This window comes from Sceloporus undulatus, chromosome 2 (genome assembly GCF_019175285.1).
Source record: "Sceloporus undulatus isolate JIND9_A2432 ecotype Alabama chromosome 2, SceUnd_v1.1, whole genome shotgun sequence".
NCBI lineage: Eukaryota > Metazoa > Chordata > Lepidosauria > Squamata > Phrynosomatidae > Sceloporus > Sceloporus undulatus.
In genome coordinates this window covers 202,784,114-202,806,354 of record NC_056523.1, presented here as the reverse complement: position 1 = coordinate 202,806,354, position 22,241 = coordinate 202,784,114, and the positions used below count along the sequence as shown (strand labels likewise).

The following is a 22,241-nucleotide window of genomic DNA, read 5'->3' as shown; positions in this document are numbered from 1 at the left end:
TATAGAACAGCATGGAGACAGCAGAGAAAGCTGTCTCTATCAACCGAGAAAGCCGCCCTGCTGAATCCTAAGCAACTTGAGATCTGGTAGAGCAGCTTTCTCTAATGATAGAAAGCTTTTGCAGCTCTGCCCACTGTCATTACAACACCAACTGCCATTTTACCCCTGCTGGCATGTTACTGCCTACATCACTGTTGTGCTTGATGCTAGTGTAGTTATACCAATTCATAGGACTAACATTCCAAAATTTCACAGATGAAAACTGGGACATATGTGGTCAAGCAACATCAGAGTGTGGTCAAGATGGCAAAAGTTAGTAATGAGGAAAAACACCTAAGTTAGGAGAGGCTGTGGCAGTTTGCTTTTGCTTGAGTCTATAGGGACCAACAAAGTTCCAACCCTTCCAGTCCTCTGCCACTGCTAAATTGAACGTAAACTGTGTTTGCACTCTGAACTCAGTTTGCAGCAATTGAAGTAAGCCAGTGACAAAAGGTGTGGAAAGTGGGAGGAAGAGAGAGAGAAGGACATTTTAAAAGCTGTTGAAAAAGTGTGACTGCCAGATCAGGACAGCTGATAAATCAGGACACCACTGCCTGCTGCAATTTTTATTTCTTCCTTACTTTTTAAAATATAATTTATTTTGTAATTATTTTTGTTAATTACTCTGCCTGTTTATGCTCATGCTATTCTAGTTATTAGAAAAGTATATATGGAAAATAAATAAATTTAACAACAAAGAAATATAGCATCATTGGTGGATTTTGTTCATGTTCAGTAAAAAATTACAGAATACCACAGTTTTTTTTTTAAATGCCTCACAGTGGAAGGCCATGGGGCATTTCACAATGGCTGGAAATATTTTTTGAACTTGAGAAACCAGTGCAAGCTTTGTTTAGTAGAAAAGGCTTCCATACCATATTGCCATTGCACCTTCTTTTGGCATGACTCTGGACAATCCACTGACCAGTGCAAAATAAGACTGAGTATGTAGAACTGAATTGCATTTATAATAATGCTTCCAGTCCTTGACTGGCACAGTAGAGACTTGTGGTTGGAGTAATAAATAATACCAAAGGCCCTCAGTTATAATACTGATAATTCTTCTTTTAAAAAAACCCAAAAAAACGCTGTCCTTTGTGAAATGGAGTCAGCTCTTCTAAAGTGTTGTGACTGATAACACAATCTTCTTACCCCTTGAAGGCACTAGGCAATCTCTTTCTGATCATTTCCCCACCATTACCTCTTCCTTCTTCTACTTGGAGATCTCTGATACATCAAATCAAAATCAAGATGCTCTGGTAGTATCCTTGAGCCTCATTTCAGTTCACGGGGATTTGCTTTAGCAACAAGCCTTTGGAAAGCTCACTGATGTTAAGCTGCCAAACTCCAAGCTCAAATTGTGGTCCCTGAAGTTCAAGCCAATTAGTCCACCAGCTTTCCTATTTAAGCGAGTCTCTAGCACCTTGGGACAAAGGAAGAAAAAACATGTAAATCACTGAAGCAGAACACTTCCGGGAATATCAGTTGTCATGCCCAAGAACAGCGAAGTAGAGTTAATGTGAGTGTGAAAGGTTTGAGGCTAGATTTTTCCCCTCTTTATTTCCTTAACTCACCATTCTTTCTGCTATTTTTTTCATGATACTATCATTCTACTAGGCCAGGCATGGTCAAAGTGTGGCTCTGGCCCCACATGCAATCTCCTGCCACCATTTTGTCTGCAACATGTTTCAGGTATGAGAGATCTGCCCTGAGGTGCAGATGGTAGCAACCTCAAAGGCTCATTGTCACTCTGACAAACCTGTCTTTATGTTCTGTCGATAAAATTGGTTGCATCTGTTTCACTGCCTTGGTTGTCACAGCGTCAGAGTTGGATTCAGCGAGAGCACCATCTGTTCATGTTATGGCTATGGTTTCACTTGTGCAACCTGAGGATGTGGACAAGCCAATTGGAGAATGGATACCTATTGTATGGGCTTTGGATTTTTGCCCTTCTTGGCTGTTAAAATCTGTCATGGCTGGATCAAAGACATGGAGCTAAATGGTAACAAATGTATATCTTAAACATGGAGTAGTTCCAGCTGCATGTAAAGCAGTCAGTAATGAAACAAACCCACTGGCCTGGATTGTATAACCTGGAATAATTATTGACTGTCTTTCGATCTTAACATCTTGGGCCAAGCCTTCAATCAAATGGTGGCCTCTTATTCTTACCTGGTATTATAGAACATTGAGCAATAGAATCCGTTTCCAATTCTTTTTAAACACCATTTTGAGGACAGAAATTTCTTAGGCTGCACTGGGAAATGAATGGGGAAAATAGAATCCTACTGATTTTCCTGTATCTTTCAGTGGCATTTGATATAATCCACTATGATGATAAACTTCTGAATTTCTTGGATGCACTTGGTTAACCTTGGCAGTCTACTACAAATTATGCTGGGATCTCTGAATGCATCCTACTCTCCCTCCTTCCCAACCCATATGTTTACATGCATGACTGTCAACTCCTGGCAGCTCTATTGAAACCTACCTAATTTAGGAGGTTGGGTAAAAACTCTGCCCAAATCTTAGAGAGTTGTAACCTAATAGAATAGATATCATCAAGGTGAACTGCATGATAGATTTTTTTAAAAAATCTGTTTTCATTTTTTTAATCTGAATTATCCTTTTAAAATATGTTTTATATGTTTTAATTGTGTATTATGTTGTTTTAAAATTAACTGAACTATCATTTATTTCTGTGTTATTATTTTTAAAAAATATATATTATACGCTGTTTCTCAAATGTCTATGAGCTGCCTTGAATCCTGTTCATGGAGAAAGACAGAATATAAAATAAATAAAGCAGAGAGGGAGACAGAGAGATGCAGTGTCTTTATTTCAGGGATATAGCTCAAACATGTTGAAAATGGCTAAAATCAGCCATGAGTTAACTGTTCTATGAAAAGATAAACCCCTGTCCACCCAAATCATTTTGGAATAAAATGTAGAGCCTTATTCCATTACAAACAAACCTGGAAGACAGCAACAGAGAAGCATGTTTCTATTTCTGTCTCCACGTGATGTCAAAGCACTTTCATTCTCTTCCATTTGTAAAAGCTTGGAGAAGGTCTTAAAAGTGTCCCTTGAGCCAAACAGATTTTTCCAGCTTGGCAAAAGGGACAGTTTTAAGATCTCTTCCCATACTTTTGCAAGCAAAAGAGAATGGAATTGCATTGTTGTCATGCACAGGGAGAAACACACATCTCTATCACTGCCTGCAGGGATTTGTTTGTAATGTATATGGCTTTTAGTCCACTGCATTAGGAATTTGATTAAGGGAATGTACTTGCTTATGGCCATTGGTGAGAATTCCCTTACATGGTTTTGAATGACATATTACTCAAGCAAACTTAATGTTCAGAACATGAATGAACCCGAAACCCTTAGGTTTCCAAAACTCAATTTTTAAAGGATACACAAGCACATGTGTGTGTGTGTGTGTATGTGCATGTGCGCACACGTGTGTGCATGTGTACATGCTTGATTTTGCAGACCAGAATGGGCAACTGCAATTCCCCCAGCAAACTTTGGATCTATCTACAACCTTCCCATTATATCTGAAGACACTGCAAGGCTACTAGTTCAGCATGTGGAAATATTTGAGGGATATACAGGGCAAATGGCACATCAAGGCTGGCAGTCTTAGTGGAATTAACACTGAATGAGGCACGAGTAAGAAAAGCAGCGGTGGAGGGGGTTATGGAAGGTCTGTTCTAGGCATGGATATGAATTTTAAAGCTAATGAGGAAGGGAGGATGTGTAGAGAGAAAGGTGTCAAACTCTGAGTGAAGAATTTAAAGACAGCTCACAAACGGCAGGTTCAGAGCAAGTGAAGTGCGTATCCTGTTTTCTGCAACGCATCACAAGGAGTGAGAAGGAGACAGGCAGCTCTTCCATGCTGCAGAAATAAAGGAATTTGGCACACTTTCACTGCCATGGCTCCATCCTGTGGAATCCTGGGATTTGTAGATTGGTGAGGTATTCAGACTGGTCTGTCAAGGAGGTTTGGTGTCTCACCAAACTAAAAATCCCAGGATTCTATAGGATAGAGTCATGGCATTACAATAGTGTTAAACTGCTTTATTTTTGCAGTGTGGATACACCTAAAGAGAAGCCTGCAAAGCAGCCATTAACATGTCTGAGGAAATGTGATAGCATTGAATGGGAAATAGCAATACCAATTGCAAGTACATTTCTGTATCGCTTATCAGTGCACTTCAGCACTCCCTAAGTAGTTTACATTGTGTAACAAGCTGGGTACTCATTTTAGCAACCTAAGAAGGATGCCAGGCTGAATTGACTCTGAAGCCCTGGCTGGTATTGAACTCACACCCTTGTGGTTTGTGAGTGAGTGGCTGCAATATAGGCATTTAACCACTGCACCACCAGGGCTCATAGGCCACAGCTCCACAGCCTGATTGATGTCTTCGTACTGTAATGGTAACTAGCAAGGATATGGCAGAAGGATCATAACCTTACCTCAGGTCATATTTGGGTGCTTAATTAACTTCGATTAATGTGTCATATACTACTCAGTAGAGTTTAGAACAGCAATTGCACTAATACTATTCCAGCATCAGCTTGACCAACATACTCCCAAAACACTGCATATTTGAAGCTTAAGGGACAACTCACCAAAGTCATTTGTGAGGTGGTAAACACTTCAGGAAGTGACCTTCTCGCCTCAATTAAACTAGATGGGCATTTGAAATGACTGTAAGCTACAAACAATCAATATTATTGCATCAGGGAAAGAAGTAGTTTTGCTGAAACCAAGGTGTAAACCTTTCATTTGCAGATTTTACTACCTTGGAAACCAATTGGTACCAAAGGAAAGATTCCTAGTGCTCCCTCGCCCATGAATCCTAATGGGGTCTAGTAGAACTGGTTTAGAAATTACTGAAATCTCATCCTGATCATCATGATCGTTTCCTCCAGATGTTTTCACAGCAGTTCCCACATTGATCAGATAGCATGAATGATCCTACATCACTCTTAGCTAAGTAAGTGAATTTATAATGGTTTTCACTAGTATAGCTTTACTTATAAGACTACTTAAATATCTTTTAAAAAATCAAGACAGCCCACTATATATTCCTGTAACACATCTTGCTACTTTGTTTGTACCTTATGGAAAGAATAGCTCTTCATTATGGGCTTATGAATTAAGGACAAAAGGAAAATTATTTCCATGTGCTTTTATAGCTGACATACCCAGTTCTATAAATTCTGCAAATCATTACTTCACCAAGTCCAATAAAAAAATTTTTGCAATAGATATTACCAAAATATACATATTCTAGTGTATCATACAAAATCTAGCATCAAATGCTAGTGCTTTATTATGTGTTAGGATTTTTTTTTAACTGAATTCCTGTTTTGGGGTACACAGCTCTTCAAAGGGAGAGCCATAGCAAATGGGTAGTGCCGATGTCTTGCATACAGAATATCCAAGTTCAATCCCAGTCTAAAACTCAGGAGAGCTGCTGTTCATCAATGGAGATCAGTGGTGGGAATTATCTGGGCCTTCAGATGTTGCTGAACAGCAACTCCCAGAAGCCCTTTCCAACATAACCAGTAGTACAGAGTGCCAGGCGATGCAATTCAGCAACTTCTGTGTGAGAAGGAGAGGTGTATTGGATGTGTTCATTTAGGACACTATGATGACCCCATTATCTAAACAGGTGCAGGAGTGTTTGCTGCAGACAGCTAGCCTAGAGGGAGCTGGAGGAAAGATGAAAAGTATCTTTGGGAATTTATTTACAGCATTGGCACTGAACTGTTGATGAATATGAATTATGAGTGTGCAGGGCTTGAACAGAGAATAGACTACACCTGTCTGTGTAATCCTCTGAGGCAAACTTAGTGAAGTGAAGGGCTTGGACCTCCACTGAGCCTCACAAACTTTTCCCTGTCAGAAACATACCAGTAAAGTTTTGCTCTCTTTGCACTTCTCTCTTTCTCATACACACACAGACACATGCAGACACAGACACACCCCAAAACCCCTAAGCAAAGGAACAAAAGTTCTCTATATATATGCAAATAATGCAATTGTTAAAGAAATGAGATTCAGAGATATTGAGTAGCTCCTTTCTTTTAGAACTACTGAACAAGCTAGAGGAAGTTGCATTTTGGATAGAAAATTCCCTAAGGGGCTTGATAGACTGTCCCAAAAGGGCGGCTTGCAGCCACCCCTTTCCTAGCTGGATCAGGGCCATAGCAGCCTCACACCGTGGCCCCAATCTGGCCTTTCAAAGGTGCAAAAAGGAGCCACAAAAAGCGGCTCCTTTTTGCACCCTCAAAAGGGCACCATAGCCATGGTGGCACAGCTATATGGCACTCCTTTGGCTCTGCATCATCTGGATGCAGTGCCGGAGGTGGGCCATGACACCGCATGCCATCTGGAGCAGCGCACACATCAAGGCGCCCGGGGTGGAGTCAGGCATGTGTCGTGAGGACGCTATGACCCGACTATGCCCCCAGACTGACCTTTCAGGCTGGTCTGTAAAGGGCCTCAGTTAAATAGTGAAATAATGTACCGAGGCACTAAAGATACAAATTGTGATGTCTATTCTGGTATTGATTAGAATAGAAAGTGCTTGGAGTTTGGCAGTGATTCAAAAGAATGCTTCCAAACTTCATTTTATTTTCTTCTTTTTAGATCCCCCCCCCCATTTGCACCACACAAGACATATTTCACTGAGTGTACAAAGTCCATGCCAGAACCTGTATTATTAAATCTGCTCTTGAACATGCAGCATCAATTGTTGGGGATGGAGTGTCACAGCACATCTGTCTCGCTGTCGTGGAATATCTTGCCAGCCGCTTGCTGCAATTTCTCCGCTTCTTTATTTGTACTGGAACTCATTTAGTCTGATCCGAAAGCTATTTCCAAAATCCGTGTGATATATCTATACACACACAAACACACACGTATACAGGCAGTGTTTCATCAAATATCAGTCTGTTGATCTGCAGACATCAGGTGCATGGGGTAAGTTTGTGAAGGGAAGGACGCAGTGGATTGAGGTGGTAATCTGAAAGTTAAACCAATTTTTGGGTCAGAGTAGGCATGGGATTTAATTTGCATGTCTTTTTTTAAAAAATGGGGGGGATGGGGCCTGCTAAGATCATCAAACATAACAAGTTTAACTCTCTGCCTCCCATATATATATATATATATATATATATATATATATATATATATTCCTCAAATGTTACTATTTGTAATAGGACTAATATGTCCAGTTTTGATGCTCTGGGAAGCAATTTTTTTACCAGAATCTAAAGTGGGAAAACATACCCTCCGACATTTCACAGATGAAAATCAGAACATGTGTGGCTGAGGAACATCACAGTGGGGTCAAGACGGCAAAAGACATTAATAAGAAAGAATACACAGGCTAGGAGAGGCTGAAGTCTTTTGTTTTTGCCTGAGTCAGTCAAGAAAGGCAGGATCCTGCCTCCTTCTCTTCTCTCCCCCTTCTGAATTGATTGAGTGAACTCCACTTCTACAACTGAAGTAGGCTGAGGACAAAGTAGGAAAGGGAGAGGAAGAGAGAGAAACCGGCACATTTTGAAAACAGTTGGAAAAAATGGGACAACCAAAAATGGGACCATCCTTGGTAAATTGGGAGAGTTGAAAGATATGAAATAAAGAACTAAACTTCTCCTTTGTCTGCTGTAGTCCACAACCTGTTTGATCACCCATGTGGTACCTATTTGCACTGTCCCCACTCTGCTGACTGAATACAACACATTTAACTTCATATCTGGATTGTATTTTATAAAATACGAAGGAAATGTTTCCATTTGCTGGAGGTGTTTTCCAAATTAGTAATTCAGCTCTCTTTCTGCTCTCTATAGTCCTGTTTTGCTCTCTTCATTACTTTAGTCCCTTTGATTTCTCTCAACTCCAAATTACATATTCTAGTCCCAAAATAAACCCATTCTGTCTCAGTGCTCCCAAATGTGGGGATGCTTTACTTCCTCCAGATGGATGTTGAAAGTCTCAATAAAAATTTACTTCTTTGCTATAACACTCTCCACCTGATCCTGTTTATCTGCCTTTGCTGTCTGTTCCTCATCCTCTGTAAGCATAGTTGCTTAGATAGTAAACCTGAGATCTGGGCTTGTATCTTTAATTTTGCTTTATTTTGCACCAAGTTCCTTCATTGGCTGCTGTGATAATATTAGTGTGGTGGGAAGAAGAGAAGAAAACTTCAGTTTCAAATTTTATCTTTATTTATGCAGTAGACGTACCTCAGTTAACAAAGCCTCTGACAAAGAAACTCCTTTTCATAAAGTTTTATTATACCTCCTCAGTGCCCCTTTTCTCCTCATGTTCTGTCTCCCTTGAAGTTTTGGGATGCAGAAGAATGTTTGCAGTAAACAATCCAATAAGCAAAGCTTGAGAAAGAGCAGGATTCTATTCTAGTTGATCCTAGTGTAGGATCTAGTTGATCCTAGTGTATGCCTGTCTGCAGTAGGCAAGATGAGCAGCAGCTGTCTCACGAATCCCTTGCTGAGCGTGTGCAAGCAGGAAAACAGAGAGTCAAAGGGATATCCGATAGTCCTGTCTCAGGATTGCTCTGGCAGTATGTTTGTTTTTAAAACAAAAATTTAGATATGACCACAAAAATCATAAGAAAAATGGAAGCTGAAGAAACAAAGAAAAATTATCCCTCTTGGAAGATGTCTTCAGGCAATCTCCAGAAAGTTCAACATATTTTTGTTTCCTTATGCAAAGCTTACCTGGTCTGGTTGTTTCATTTCATGTGTGTATATCGTTAGTTTTAAATTAAAAGTATGTTGAAGCAAATTTAATTACTTTTATTTTTTTGTAGCAAAGACACCTGCCTGAATATGCATCTGCGCCGTAGAAATTATAGTTTGACACTACGTTAAATACTTGAAGCCTATGGAATCCTGAGATTTGTAGTTTTACAAGGTCTCTGCCAAAGAGGGCTGGTGTCTCCATCTGTAGGATGGAGTCATGGCAGTGAAAATTGTGTCAAATTCGGTGTTGCCAGCAAGCCTCAAAGATATTCCCCGGAATGTTTTACCAAAATCCAAAATCCCTGGAATTCCCCAATATTTACCAGAATATTCAGTCAAAGAAATTAATTAAATTCCCCAGATTCTGGGGAATTCCCTGGAAATTGGCAATGCTGGTCAAATTGCATTATTTCTACAATTCAGATTGACTCCCTGTTCTTTCCATGTTATCGCTGGTTCTGGTACCAAATTTTCAGAGGAAAGCGGCATGCCCGGGAGCAAATCTGCTTTGTTAACTGAGGTATACCTGTATTGCTTCTCAAAGCTGTTAGCTCAAATGTCATACTCCCCCTTCCTTCTTAGTAAATTGTGTTACCATTATAAATCATACTGTTAAGCAACTTCTCAAATGCAAAAGCATAGAGAATGTCAATTTGGTAAGCCAGATTTCCATGGGGGGGAAACGTCTTTCTGTTCTCAGTGTCTGAGGGTCTAGTAACAAGAACACAAACTCTGTGGCATTGGCTCTATTTTTCAACGAGACTCAAGTGCTGAAATGAAGCTGTGTGCTTTATCATAAAGATACATGCAGGCACTGCTTTCTCTGGAGTAATTTGTATTTAATCCAGTTAAAATGGGAGAAGTTGTCTGGGATACATGGCACTTCGGACTTTTTCACACAAGAGGCAAGCATCATTAAAATGTGAATAAATTGTGCAGGGGGAAGATTATCACACTCCCACACGTTTCTCCCATTCATGTCCCATGCATAAACTATAGCTCTAGAGCCCTCTAACATAAAATTCTAAGTACATCAGTAGACTATATTTCCCAGGATACTGTAGAATTGTGGCATGACAGTTAAAGTGGTATCAAACTGCTATAACTGTGAAGTGTGGAGATACACCCTTTAATTTCGATTATGTCTCTGATAAAAATTTAAGTAAAATGTTAGCACGATATGAAAGAATATTGACTAAATCTAACATTGCACTTTTTACCTTAGTTAGAGTGACTGGACTTTTCCCCTCTCACCTTTGCTGTGTGTGTGTGTGCTTGTCGGGTGTGTGTGCAAATCCAGCCCTACAGAGTAGATTTTAAGGGCTTATGGGGAGGTCTGTGGGAGTGAAAGTGTTGCACATTTTGGGAGCCTGGATCCACATGCTTCCTGGACTGGAGTACATCATCCATACAGAATAGTTTTTGGCAAACAGGTTGTGTTTGAGAGCAAAGCAAATTTTTAGAGGTATACCAGTCCAGTTCCCCAAAATATCACTCATTTAGTCACTTGAGACATTGATCCTTTAATACCTATAAAGAAATTTATCTGCGCCTTCCATGAATCAGCAAAACACTTTTTAAAAAAGCTCAAATGGTTTTGAGGACAATAGTAGGTCAGCAGCAAGTAAGACCATAAATAAAAATGAACACACCAAGCTCTTTTAAGGATGGTACTTTGATGTATATTATTATTTTCATGTATTTCATATATTTGGCAAGCACAGCAAAGTGGAGAAAGGATTCGATAAACAATCTGACAAGGGCAAGAGAGTCACGTATTAAAAATAAGTCTGAAGGGAAGTTTTAAGGCCAAAAGCAGCTGTTTACAATGTGGAAGAAAACAGAAACAAAATCTCAAATGCTTGCCATGGCAAAAAAAAAAAAAAAAAGGGGGGGGGGCAATGTCTTGGAATTAAATATGTTCTTTTTAATTACTGGAAATGTAAAATCAGTGTTTCCTCAGATTATGTGATTTCTCCAACATATACTATCAAGACCTTCTTGCATTATGTTGATGAAGTGACAAAATTAATTGGAAAGCCAATCTGCAATTATAGTTTTTAGTGTGGGCACAAATACAAAATGTAAGCATTCACTGCTTACTAGAATCCTATGAAATCAACAAAATATTCTCCGCTTATGAATACTTTAGAAAGTCATCAAGGAAGTCAATGAACAGTGGGTTGTAGCTGTGCAAACAAAGCTGATCACACAACAGTAGCAATAGCAGCTTCATTTATATACCACTTCATACTGAACAAAGCAGTTCCTAAGTGGTTTATAACTGTAAGCTAATTGCCCCCATCAAGCTGGGTACTCATTTTAGTGACCTTGGAAGGATGCAAGCCCGAGTTGATCCTGAGCCTTGGCTAGTATTGAACTTGCAACCTTATGGTTTTGAGTGAGTGGCTGCAGTATAGGCATTTAACCACTGTGCCACCAGGGCTCCTCAACAGCTCTTTCTCTTACTATCCACTTATGCAGCCCCTGGATCACTAAAATGTCTCCATGGAGTGTTCATAGGTCCTGAAGTGAGATCATTTTGATATGATTTTATCAATATTTCAGAAAACAAGAACAAAAACCCCCAACAACTACACTCCATATTCAGCATAAAAAGGGTTAATACTTTAACAAAAAATGGAAGAGGGGGAACAGATTCACCCACCCAAATGCAGCGCTGTCAGTGTTTATTTTTTAAAGTCCATGTTTTAATCCCTGTGTATTCACCCATGTATGCAGTTAATTCGGAATGTCCCTTCCTTTTTTCCCCCTGAAATATTCCTCATTTTCAACACCCTTCTACACTTTTCCCCTGCATTCCTGTCTATCTCCCTGGTACCAAGGCACACTCCTTCACATTCTAAATTTCTTCACTTCTGAGACTCCAGAACAGAGCAATGAACATGCACTTGGAGTAGAGCAACCTCATGAGCACCACGATTGCTAATGGATGATGATGTAAATCCATTCAAATAAAAAAGTACATGCTAATCACACAAATCCTAGAGCAAATTGTACCTCCTCCTGATCTGTCACAGCAGTCTATTTCTTGGAAGGTGCTGTACAAACAGAGAAATGGACTGATAAAATACAATCCCAGAAAGTCTGTGGGCATGTATTGGGGGACAGACAATTCTTGTAAAATCATATAATTGATAGAGACAACAAGGGCCATCCAGTCCAACCACCTGCCATGGAGGAAGACACGGTCAAAGCACTGCCAACAGATGGTCACCCAGTCTCTGTTTAAAAACCAGCCCAACCCCTTACCATTCTCCAAGGCAGCTTGTTCCACTATCAAACAGCTCCTACTATCAGGAAATTCTACCTAATGTTTAGGTAGAATCTCTTTTCTGCAGTTTTCACCCATTGCTCCATGTCCTAGTCTCTGGAACAGCAGAAAACAAGCTTGCTCCATCCTAAATATGACATCTATTCAAATATTTAAACATGGCTGTCATGTCACCTCTTAACCTTTTCTTCTCCAGGCTAAACATGCCCAGCTCCCTAAGATGCTCCTCATAAGGCACGGTTTCCAGACCATTCACCATTTTGGTTGCCCTCCTCTGGACATGCTTCATCTTGTGAACATCCTTCTTGAATTGTGGTGGCCAGAACTGGACACAGTATTCCAAGTGAAATCTAACAAAGCAAAATAGAGTGGTACTATTACTTCCCTCAATCTGGACACTATACTCCTATTGATGCAGCCTAGAATTGCATTGATTTTCTTAGCTGCTGCATCACATTGCTGACTCATGTTCAGCTTGTGAACCACACCTGCTGCATCCGCATTGCAGAAATATTCCGGGTGATACCACTTTAATTGTCTTGGTTCAATGCTGTGGAATTCTGGTACTTGTAGTTTTGTGAGACGTTTAGCCTTCTGTCAGATAACTCTTGATGCCACAACAAGCTACAATTCCCAGAATTCCATAGCATAGAGCCATGACATTTAAAGTTGTGTCAATTTGGATTATTTCTGCAGTGCAGAAGCAGCCTAAGACTCCTAGATCCCTTTAGCACGTACTGCCATCAAACCAGGTTATCTTCTATACCTATAGGTCTGTGCATTTCATTTTTACTGCCCAAGTGTAATCTTATATTTCTCCCAATTGAAATTAATTTTGTTAATTTTGGCCCAGCTTTCTAAACTGTTAGGAACATTTTGAATTCTGATCTTGTTATATGGGTTGTTAGCTACCCCTCTTAATGTAATGTCATCTCCTAATTTGAGAAGCGTGACCTCTATTCCATACCAAAGGTCACTCATCATCATTGAAACTAGAGCTAGGAAAAATTATGTTTATGAACTATAGCTTCCAGAATCCCAAACAGGATACCTACCTTTTACTGCCTGAAAACTGGCACATACATCAACCCTTTCTCTCTTACACTGACAAACTTTCACAACTATTTGTTCACCCACCCCCACCACCAGTGAAGCTACAGAATATATGGTCCCTAGTTTCTGGTTATAATAGTGGATTGCAATTCACCCACCCAGCCTTCACAAACCATTAAACAAAAGGGCCTGTTCGTAAATGCCTGATTTTTGTTTTGTTTTTGTTTTCCATTTTTCACTTTATGGGCCAAGGATGAATGTACTTATTCACCAATGTTTGGTGGTTCTCCAAAGTTAATGGCTGAAGTCAGATGCTGAGGGTATGTGTGCATGCATACACATACCCTCACAAAGACCATTCTTGATTGATTTGCATTAGAGGAGTTAAAGCATTTCAGGTGTTTGAAAGCATTTTAACACTTGTAAGTGGAGGATGTTCAACACCTCAGAATCAATCAAAGTGCTTTTGCAGTAGGTCACAAATATCACTGTAATGTCTGTGCATAAATGGTACCTCAATAGAATGAGAAATCCCAGCAAGCACTAAGATGGAGGTGCACTTGAGGCCAGCTGGTGGGAAGCTAAAAGCAGTAGGCAATCTAATGATCCTACTTTTTTTTTTTTACTACAAATTTCATCATCCTGAACATTGATCATGCAGGCTAAATCTAATAAGTGTTATCCAAAAACATCCAGAGGACATAAAGTCTGGCAGCCTGTTAGTGGCATATGTAGGCGTATGTCAGTTTATGCCTCTATATGTCATTTTTGTTTAATGCAGAACAACTCCTTCCAAGGTGTACTGCAGAGCCTCTGCACCCCATGACCATTCCATGACTGATTGGAGAATTGCAGGGAGGACATCAATTCCTAGGAGTCCCAGCCAGTTTGGCCAATAGTCAGGAACCCTGAGAGCTGAAGTCCAAAACATAGCAATAGCATGGCATGTACAGTGAACTCAGCACTCTCTAAGCAGTTTACAATATGTAAGCTAATAGCTTCCAACAAGCTGGGTACTCATTTTACCAACTTACAAAAGGATGGAAGGCTTAGTCAACCTGGCATTGAACTCACCACCTTGTGAATCTGAAGTTTATCGCACAGGGGCTCAGGGAACGGTCGGAGAACGGAAGGGAAGGGGCCAGGAACAAGCGTGGAATGAGTGGGGGATGCATTTTACTGCACGCAGAAGTCCCTCACTCGTTCCATTCTGTTCCCCATCCGTCCCAGAGGGGGCGATTTTTGAGAACTGTTCAAAACAGTTCTCAAAATTCTCCTCCTCTCTGGAACGGACTGGGAACGGAGCAAGTAAGGGACTTCCTTGTGTGCAGTAAAATGCATCCCCCACTCGTTCCGTTCCTGGCCCCTTTTGGACCATTCTCCGACTGTGCCAGGAGCCTGTATGATAAACTTCATCATCTGGCCTCAAAGAGAGAGAAAGGTCAGCCAGCTCCATCAGACCTGGCCCAAAGTAAGAGGAAGATCCCTCCCTCTTTGCCATCTGACATCATCTGTCCTCAGAGGGAGAGATAGGCCAGCCAGGTTCATCAGGCCTGGCCCAAAATAAGAAGCCGAGCCCTCTCTCCAGTCCAACCACCATGGTCCAGGCTTCAGAGGGAGAGAAGAACCACTGGACTTATTCCCCTTCCCACTGTCATTCTCTTCTCCTTTTGTGTCATGTCTTTTTTAAATTGTAAGCCTGAGGTCAAAGAAATGTCTATCTGTAAGCTGCTCTGAGAGCCTTTCTGTCTGAAGAGTGGAGTATAAATACAGTAAATAAATAAATAAATTGTGGCTGTAGTACCAACATTTAACCATTGTGCCACCAGGGCTCTGGAGGACTAAAGGACTGGTCTAGGACTTAGCCAACTACAATATAGTTCTACATGAAGAATTCTTCACTATACAGGATTCTCACTAAAGGTGCCTGCTCCATATTAAGGAAATTGCATTTCATGGGTTGCATCTATCCTGAAGAATTTGTTAGGCCCCCAAATAGTAGATCTTTAGTGGACCTGTTCACCAGCTTCATCAACTCTAGTAGCAATATTGTCAGATGTGCAATAATATCATCCATGGCTGAGCAGCCTCAAAACTGGATTCCCATAACCCTCTGTCTGTCAGTCTACCCCCCCTTTCCCCCCCCCCCCAAAAGTACATGGAAATCTGAACTGGAATGATAACTTCAAGAACTTTATGGAGCATATAGTGCTATCTTGATTGGCTAGCCATCTTTCTGAAAGGATCTCAGATGGACTGGGGTAGCTCAGGCACTGTCTGTACATTATTTAACTGTTTTTGTCTTAGATGTTGTTATCAACTTCATATTTGTTTGGGTTTTTTAAGACAAAAAGACAGGAATATATGTTTCTAATAAAGAAGTAAATAAATAGTTTTCTCCAGTTAAACTCCCCAGGAAGCAGGCTGTTGTTGGCTTTTTTTTTTCACAACTGTATTCTGCCTCTCTGTTAGAGATGTTGGGCTGCATGAGTACCTGGCTGCATTTGTGTCATTTGCTGACAGGAACAAACAGGGTTTGATAAAAACAAATAGATGGAACTAAAGTGGAAGTTTGAGTGACTGGGGTAATATATATGCAATTGTGCTGCAAAGCTAAAATGAAGATGCTTCCTGATGCATAATATATGTGAATCCTGTGAAGATGTTAACAGTAGGAGAAGGAATCGTGTAACTCCCCACCACTGCTTGATATTGTTGAATTGCAATTTCCAGCAGCTCTAACCAGCATCTCCAGTGGTGATGCATGTCAGGAGTTGCAGTTCAAAAACATCCAGAGCCCCGTATTATTCCCATTTCTGTTTTAAAGTATGGTAGAAGAGTCAAAACTCCAATGCTGAACCCCACATTCCCATAACTCTCCTCTCCTCTCACTTGTATTTTCCTAGCAGACAAAAACAATTGTCACCAAGGCTTAATTAGAATGAGAGCCGAGCTCCACAATCTGTTTTCAGTGCCATAGGTCAGGGTTGTAGAGTATACAAAAGTGAATAGAAATATATTTCCTCAGGATGCAAATAACATTTACATTTTTCTCATTCTTAATAAGTAAGGGTATGTTGACACAACAAGGCTACCTATCAAAAATTATCAGCAACTGTACAGTTGTTTTGGAAATTCCATGCGGGGTTCTTCTTGCACTAGAACCCCAAAACCAAAACCATCTATCTCCGAACTCAGACAGGTACACATCAGTGGTTAAATCTGTCTCTAGCAATTATTATGTTTTGTGCTACTCCACAAACGTCATTGACATTAAGATCAGAAACAATGTGAGCAGTGACTCTGTGTTATTTCACTATCATTGAACCTCAAATTGAAGTGCTTTCTTAGCCCTGAGAATTTTGAGACCTTCCAGCTTCTTAGGCTCATCACTGTTCTGAAAGGGCATCAGCATAAGATTGGATGCTATAGTACTGCTAACATTTTATGTTATCCATGATATACTTCTGTTACGAATCTCAGGCTAATACAGTGGTTCTCAAACAGTGGGGCAAGGTCCCCAGAAGGAGTGCGAGGGAAGAATGATACTTGGAGGCCCTGATCTCCCTCCTTCCTCCTTCTCTTCTTCCTAAGCTACTTATGTCCTGGAGGGTAAGAGAAAGGCAAGGAGGGTGCTTGGAGCCTATGCCTGAGGGAGGAGAATGAGGGAAGGAGATCTATTTCATTATAAAATGTAAAAATAAGAATATATGTGAATGTGTGAGCAAAATATGCACACTAAACAAACAAAATGTTTTTTATTCATATACTATGTTGAGTGGGGGGGGATGGCATCCACATGGAGATGTAAAGGGAGTCAAAAGGGCAAAAAGTTTGAGAACCACTGGGCTAATAAATACATCCCTTCATCTCAGCGATTCAAGTGTCTTCCACACTGTGATGGCTGGGTCTCCAGCCATCTGGGAACTTCTCCTGAACACAAAGGGTTAATCTGGGAGGAGGTGCATGCTAATGAGAGATGACATCACATGCTAATGAGCTGTGACATCATAGCTGATGTAAGGTCTAACTGACCAATCAGAGAGTAGGACCGCGAGATTCAAGAACTTTCTATGGGGAATCTTTAAAAGGACTTGTGGAGCCATGCGGTCTTTTGTCTCTCCCTTGAACCTCTCCTGAGGGGGAAACCAGATGCTGTCTCTTTGAGTCTGGGAGACACAGACTCAAGGGAATGCAGGTCGAGAGGCCAGGGGGCCCTCCCTGCATCCAGGAACTCCAAAGGACTACAAATCTCATCTGTTGTGAGTAGTTAGGAATGTGTTAGCTAGTGCGTTTAGGCCTTTTGTTATTTTCAACAATGGCTTGTCTGGAATGAATTCTGTAACTATGTTCTTTGACCTGCAAGGCAAAGAGGCTTTGCAAGAGTGTTATAACTTCTTTCTATCCTATTCTATCCTTTTGTTTAAAATAAACTTCTTTCTTAAAAAGCATCTGCTATCTCTGTACTCCTGTACACGTGCCTTATTCGGTCACTGATTGCTGTGGGTTAGCAAGAAAGGAAACTAGATCTCTCTCTCTTTCAAGCAAGTCCCAGTGTGTGCTTGAAAAATTGACGATGCAGCGGGACTATAGGACCTCCAGGGCTCTCATTCTGCTCAACAGGGAGCAAGAATGGAGATCTAGGAGATCCTAGAAGGGAAAGTGTGACAAGAGGGGACTCCCTGGGAGTAAAGGGCCACGCACAGGGCGCCAAGGGCTCCAGGGAAAGGCCCCCAAGTCACCACACACACTTTAACTTGTTCCATATTCTGAATACACGCCATGCCTCTCTCTATTGGTTCAATGGTTTATGTAGCAAAGGATGTTGTCCATGAAGAACAGTTAAAAGGTTCCCAGTGCTGTTAATTTGTTTGCACTTTTCTTTGGCCCATATGTTCCTGACTGATGTCTTTTACCACTCTGTGATGAACTGTCTGTAGATGTTTGTGCCAGCTCCTTCCAACTTTCCCTTTCATGACATTAATATCTTTGTTTGGACTGTCTTTAGTCCCGTCCACACTACACAATTACAGGACTATGACATCACTTAAATTGCCAAGATTGGATCCCATGGATTCTTGGGATTTGTAGTTTGGTGAGTGAGAAGAACACTCTGCCTGAAAATCCCCTAAACTTCAAATCTGAAGATTCCACAGGATGTCACATGGCAATTAAAATGAAATCACAGTGCTACAATTTTCTAGTGTGAAAGATTGCCTAGAGAGGATGAAGTGAGCATGACTTATGGTTGTCCTACCTTTTTCAATAGAGATAGTTTTCTTGTGTGCCTTCCAGTCATTTCCAGCCTATGGCAACCCTAAGGAGATGTTATCACAAGGTTTTCTTGGCAAGAGTTGTTCAGAGGGGGGAGGGGTTCCCTTTGCCATCCTCTAATGCTGCATAACTTGCCCAAGGTCTCAGGGTTAGGGATTGTTTATTGTTGTTTATTATTCAAGCCTCATCACTAGTATCTCTGTATCATGTTTCAACCATAAAACAACATTTTTGTTCCAAAACATTTTATCGTGTGGGACCAAAAAATAACACACAGCCTAATGGATTGTCCTGGCAACTGTGTCTCTGTGTGTGTGTTGTTTGTCCATGGGCAAAAGATGTGCATAGGCCTAATTGTAGGTCTAATTTTGGGAGAATTCATCAACAAATCATAACTTAGAGATATCAACATATAATATCAAGTAGATGAGAGTTAATGACACAAAAGAAAGAAAGGGAAAGGGAAAAGGAGATAGATTAATAGTGGCAAAGTCATTTGCAAAGCAGATTGGAAATCATTCTAGTAGACTTTATAAAACCCAGCCAAGTAAGTCTTATTAAAATGTGTTGTGATATAAAAGCATCATCCTTGTCATTGCCATGACAAATATCAAATATTTATATGTTAAGGATCAAGTAGCTAGATACAAAGAACAAAAGAAAAGAAAAGGGGAGAAGACCTAAATATAGTCATTTCTTAGTATCAGATGAGTTTGACTTTCTTCAGAACAAAATTTCTCTTAAACTGTCATTACAGTCATGAAGAAACTTTTGCCTGAAAATGGTTTGCTGTTGTTGTTGTGTGCTTTTTACTTGCTTCTTACCTATGGCGACCCTAAGACAAACCTATCACAGGTTTTTTTTTTCTGGGGCTGAGAGTGTGTGACCCACCCAAGGTCACCCAGTGAGTTTCCATGGTCTCCAAAGCCATAGTTTGGAGCTCAAACCATTACACAATGCTGGTTCACTCTGGACATATGCCCCCAAATGCTTCTAATGGTTGGTTGCAAAGCAAGGCTTATCCTTTTTTTGACCTTTTCAGAAGAGCTTTTGCATTTTGCCACAAAAGTTTAAGGGAAGAAAAAGAAATATGACTCAATACTGTCAGCAATGTGTTTGTGTGTAAGTAAGCAAGTAAAAAGGAAGGAAGAGGGTGTGAGACAGATTGGCCTCATAGTCTGGCATTCCTGGGCAGCTGCCAGAGCTCCAGCAGACTTTCAGAGCCCACTCCAAGCAACACTAGGCATAAGAGCCTAGCTCTCATCTTAAATTACCCCAATGCCTCCACCAGTATCCTATGAAGGAAAATCATCCTCATGAATGTACGTGAGAATAGCTGCTGTGATAAATACGTTGCTGTGTGATACTTCTTCACCATGTAGAGCTTTTCAAGCTCTGGAATAATCAATGTTAAATTAATTGACAATCTAAATAATTTGTCTCTTTATGCAGAAGAAAAATGAAATATGGTGCTTAAAATATTCCTGTGGTAGCTTGACGTGACGCATTTTGTTTGTAGTGTTCTGTTTATACATTGTTTTTAATGCTTTTTCCTTTATTAAAAAAAAGTGAAAATCACCCCTCAGATTTGTGTTGGTTCTGTTTGTTGGTAGTTTTTTCTTCTTCTTCCTCAGATCACAGTAAATTTGGAAAAGAAGATTTGTATCGGGAACTTGGTATAATGGGGGTGGGGGAATTGAACCAGTTTTTCTCAAGTTTTGTACTCCTGATCCCCCATGATTCACCGTTCTCACATGTTTTGAAAAACATGTAGAATGTAGTCGTGCTTCTGGGCGTGATGCTTTCATTAATGATTAACTGTCAAAACCATTATGGATTAACCAATTTATGATTTCTAAGCACAGTCCAGCATCATCACTCATATACTCTGGTCTGCTATACACTAGACACCCCACTCCACCCTACAACTCTCCAAGACTTGAAGTCTAAAGCAGATAGTGAAAATAAACCATTAATTAAAACAGTACTGGGCTGCCATAAATGGTTATTATGGAGGTTTTTGGCTTGGTGTGTCACAAGTTATCCAGACCTGAATTCATTAGTAGAAGTGGGATTTTCATGAAATGGACAAACATGCAGCAAAATGTTTGAAAGTGTAGCCAAAAAGCTTCACAAATTCTACGTCAAGAGCTTTTTGGGAGACCCTCAGAACAATAACAGTGGACATATCTCCCAGAAAGACACATAATCTTTATTCATACATTTTCATCCCATTAATGTGAAGGAAGTGGATTTACACTTGTTGTCCATGCGCCCTTCTTTAACACAACTGTTGGCCATGCCTCTGGCAGATGAATGGCAATTGTATATCTATGGTGAACAGCTCCAAGTTTCTATTTAAGGGGAAGAGCTTCATGGACATATAGTTCAAGACTCCTTTCTCATTATGTAACAGTAAGGCTAGTAGGGAAAATTAATCAGGTTTGCATTTTCCTATAATCATATTCTTTAAAAAACAAAAACTCAAGTTTTTTTTGTCTTGAATATGTAATTTTTGCAATTTGGAAAATTCTTCAAAATGGAGTAAAACAAAATTCCATCCATCTGCACTAAACAAATTCACTAGACACACACAGCTGATTTCAGTATGGAGAGGGCCATGTTATACCAGTATGCCATTTAGGTATTAAAGAGGCTTGCCATAATTTAGCATTCACATAGCTGAATACAGACTGAGTCAAACTCACTTTTAACAAGTTGAGACAGGGACGGGACATATGTGGCACTCCAGCTGCAATTGTCTATGCCAGTTAGAACTGGTAGGGAGATGCAGTACAGCGTACTTTTCACCCCTGGGGTGGTGGTTTCAGATTTACTTAGAAGCTTGCTTATTTGCTCATTTGTTTAATCTCAAATTCTATCCATCTGGAATGTGGAATTCAGAAAATTCTTGCAAATAATAAATTGAAGTGAGTCCCCCCCCCCCCCCAGCCCTATTCCTTCTGGCTAGTATGAGCATATCTAGTAGGCATGTCAGTGTTTGCAATTCTGCTTCTCCCTCAAGCATTGTCTGAGGAAGAAGTCACATAAAAACTTGCTACCACTCTAGAGTTGACTTGCCATCTGTAGTGGTAGCTGTGCATTACAGGGAAGGCAAAGAGCATTGTGGAGTGCATTCTCTGTTCACACAGGACAATGGAGAGCCTAATTGGTCTCAGACGGCAATGTTAAGCACTGATGGTGGTCCTTGAGAAAACTAACAGTGCTTGTTAATATCATAGTATACTACTGTTCACTTTGGAGGGGGGAAATGCATACCTGATGTTTAAACCCTGCCGTTTTGTGTGTGGAAGAAAATTGGTTCAGCCTGAGAATACATCAAGTCCAGCAGTGCTACTGAGGTCATGATTGCCAACGTCTTCTACTTCTTTACAAAAAGTGTTTTTATCACTTTTTAATGTTATTTAGTAGGCACATGTGTGGTACTCCAAAGAGATTTATTATATAAGTATGCCAGGCTACACTTGTCTTGTTAGGCAACAGCTTCAGGGCCATTTTGAAGACAGCCATGTATCTCTCTGTACACGTTTAAAAGCCTTAAGTGAAAACATGAGCTGTCATTGTAATGCAGTCAGTTGTTCTTTACTCAGCTACTCAAAGTATCTACTCTAATTATTGATTTATCTTTTCTTTCTTTCTTTTTAAAGAAAAACAAGAAGAGCCCAAAAAACAAACATACACTGAGACACAGGACGAAGTACATGAAAAGTATGAATGTCTCATTTTATACTGGTAGGTGGTTCTCTCTTTTTTCTGCTTTTGATTCCCCATACTC

At 40.3% G+C, this 22,241-nt stretch overlaps 1 protein-coding gene and 1 long non-coding RNA gene across 4 annotated transcripts in view; one reads left to right on the top strand and one right to left on the bottom strand.

The window, feature by feature from the left end:
* The window catches only part of LOC121921644, a 13,776-nt gene extending 6,850 nt beyond the window's left edge, over positions 1 to 6,926 (bottom strand). Inside the window, exons 1-2 of the long non-coding RNA XR_006101996.1 lie at positions 6,772 to 6,926; positions 1,241 to 1,462 (exon numbers count right to left, since the gene is read on the bottom strand). This is a non-coding gene — a long non-coding RNA (uncharacterized LOC121921644). The remainder of the gene's footprint in view (positions 1 to 1,240; positions 1,463 to 6,771) is intronic.
* LINGO2 (leucine rich repeat and Ig domain containing 2) overlaps positions 1 to 22,241 on the top strand; it is a 774,940-nt gene that overhangs the window by 403,335 nt on the left and 349,364 nt on the right. For 2 of the 3 annotated variants that reach the window (XM_042449989.1, XM_042449990.1), the window contains one exon: positions 22,114 to 22,198. The gene's annotated coding sequence lies outside the window, so the exon portion shown is untranslated. Of the gene's footprint in view, positions 1 to 22,113; positions 22,199 to 22,241 lie in introns of those variants that run through there. The other variant, XR_006101993.1, reaches the window with a different exon arrangement.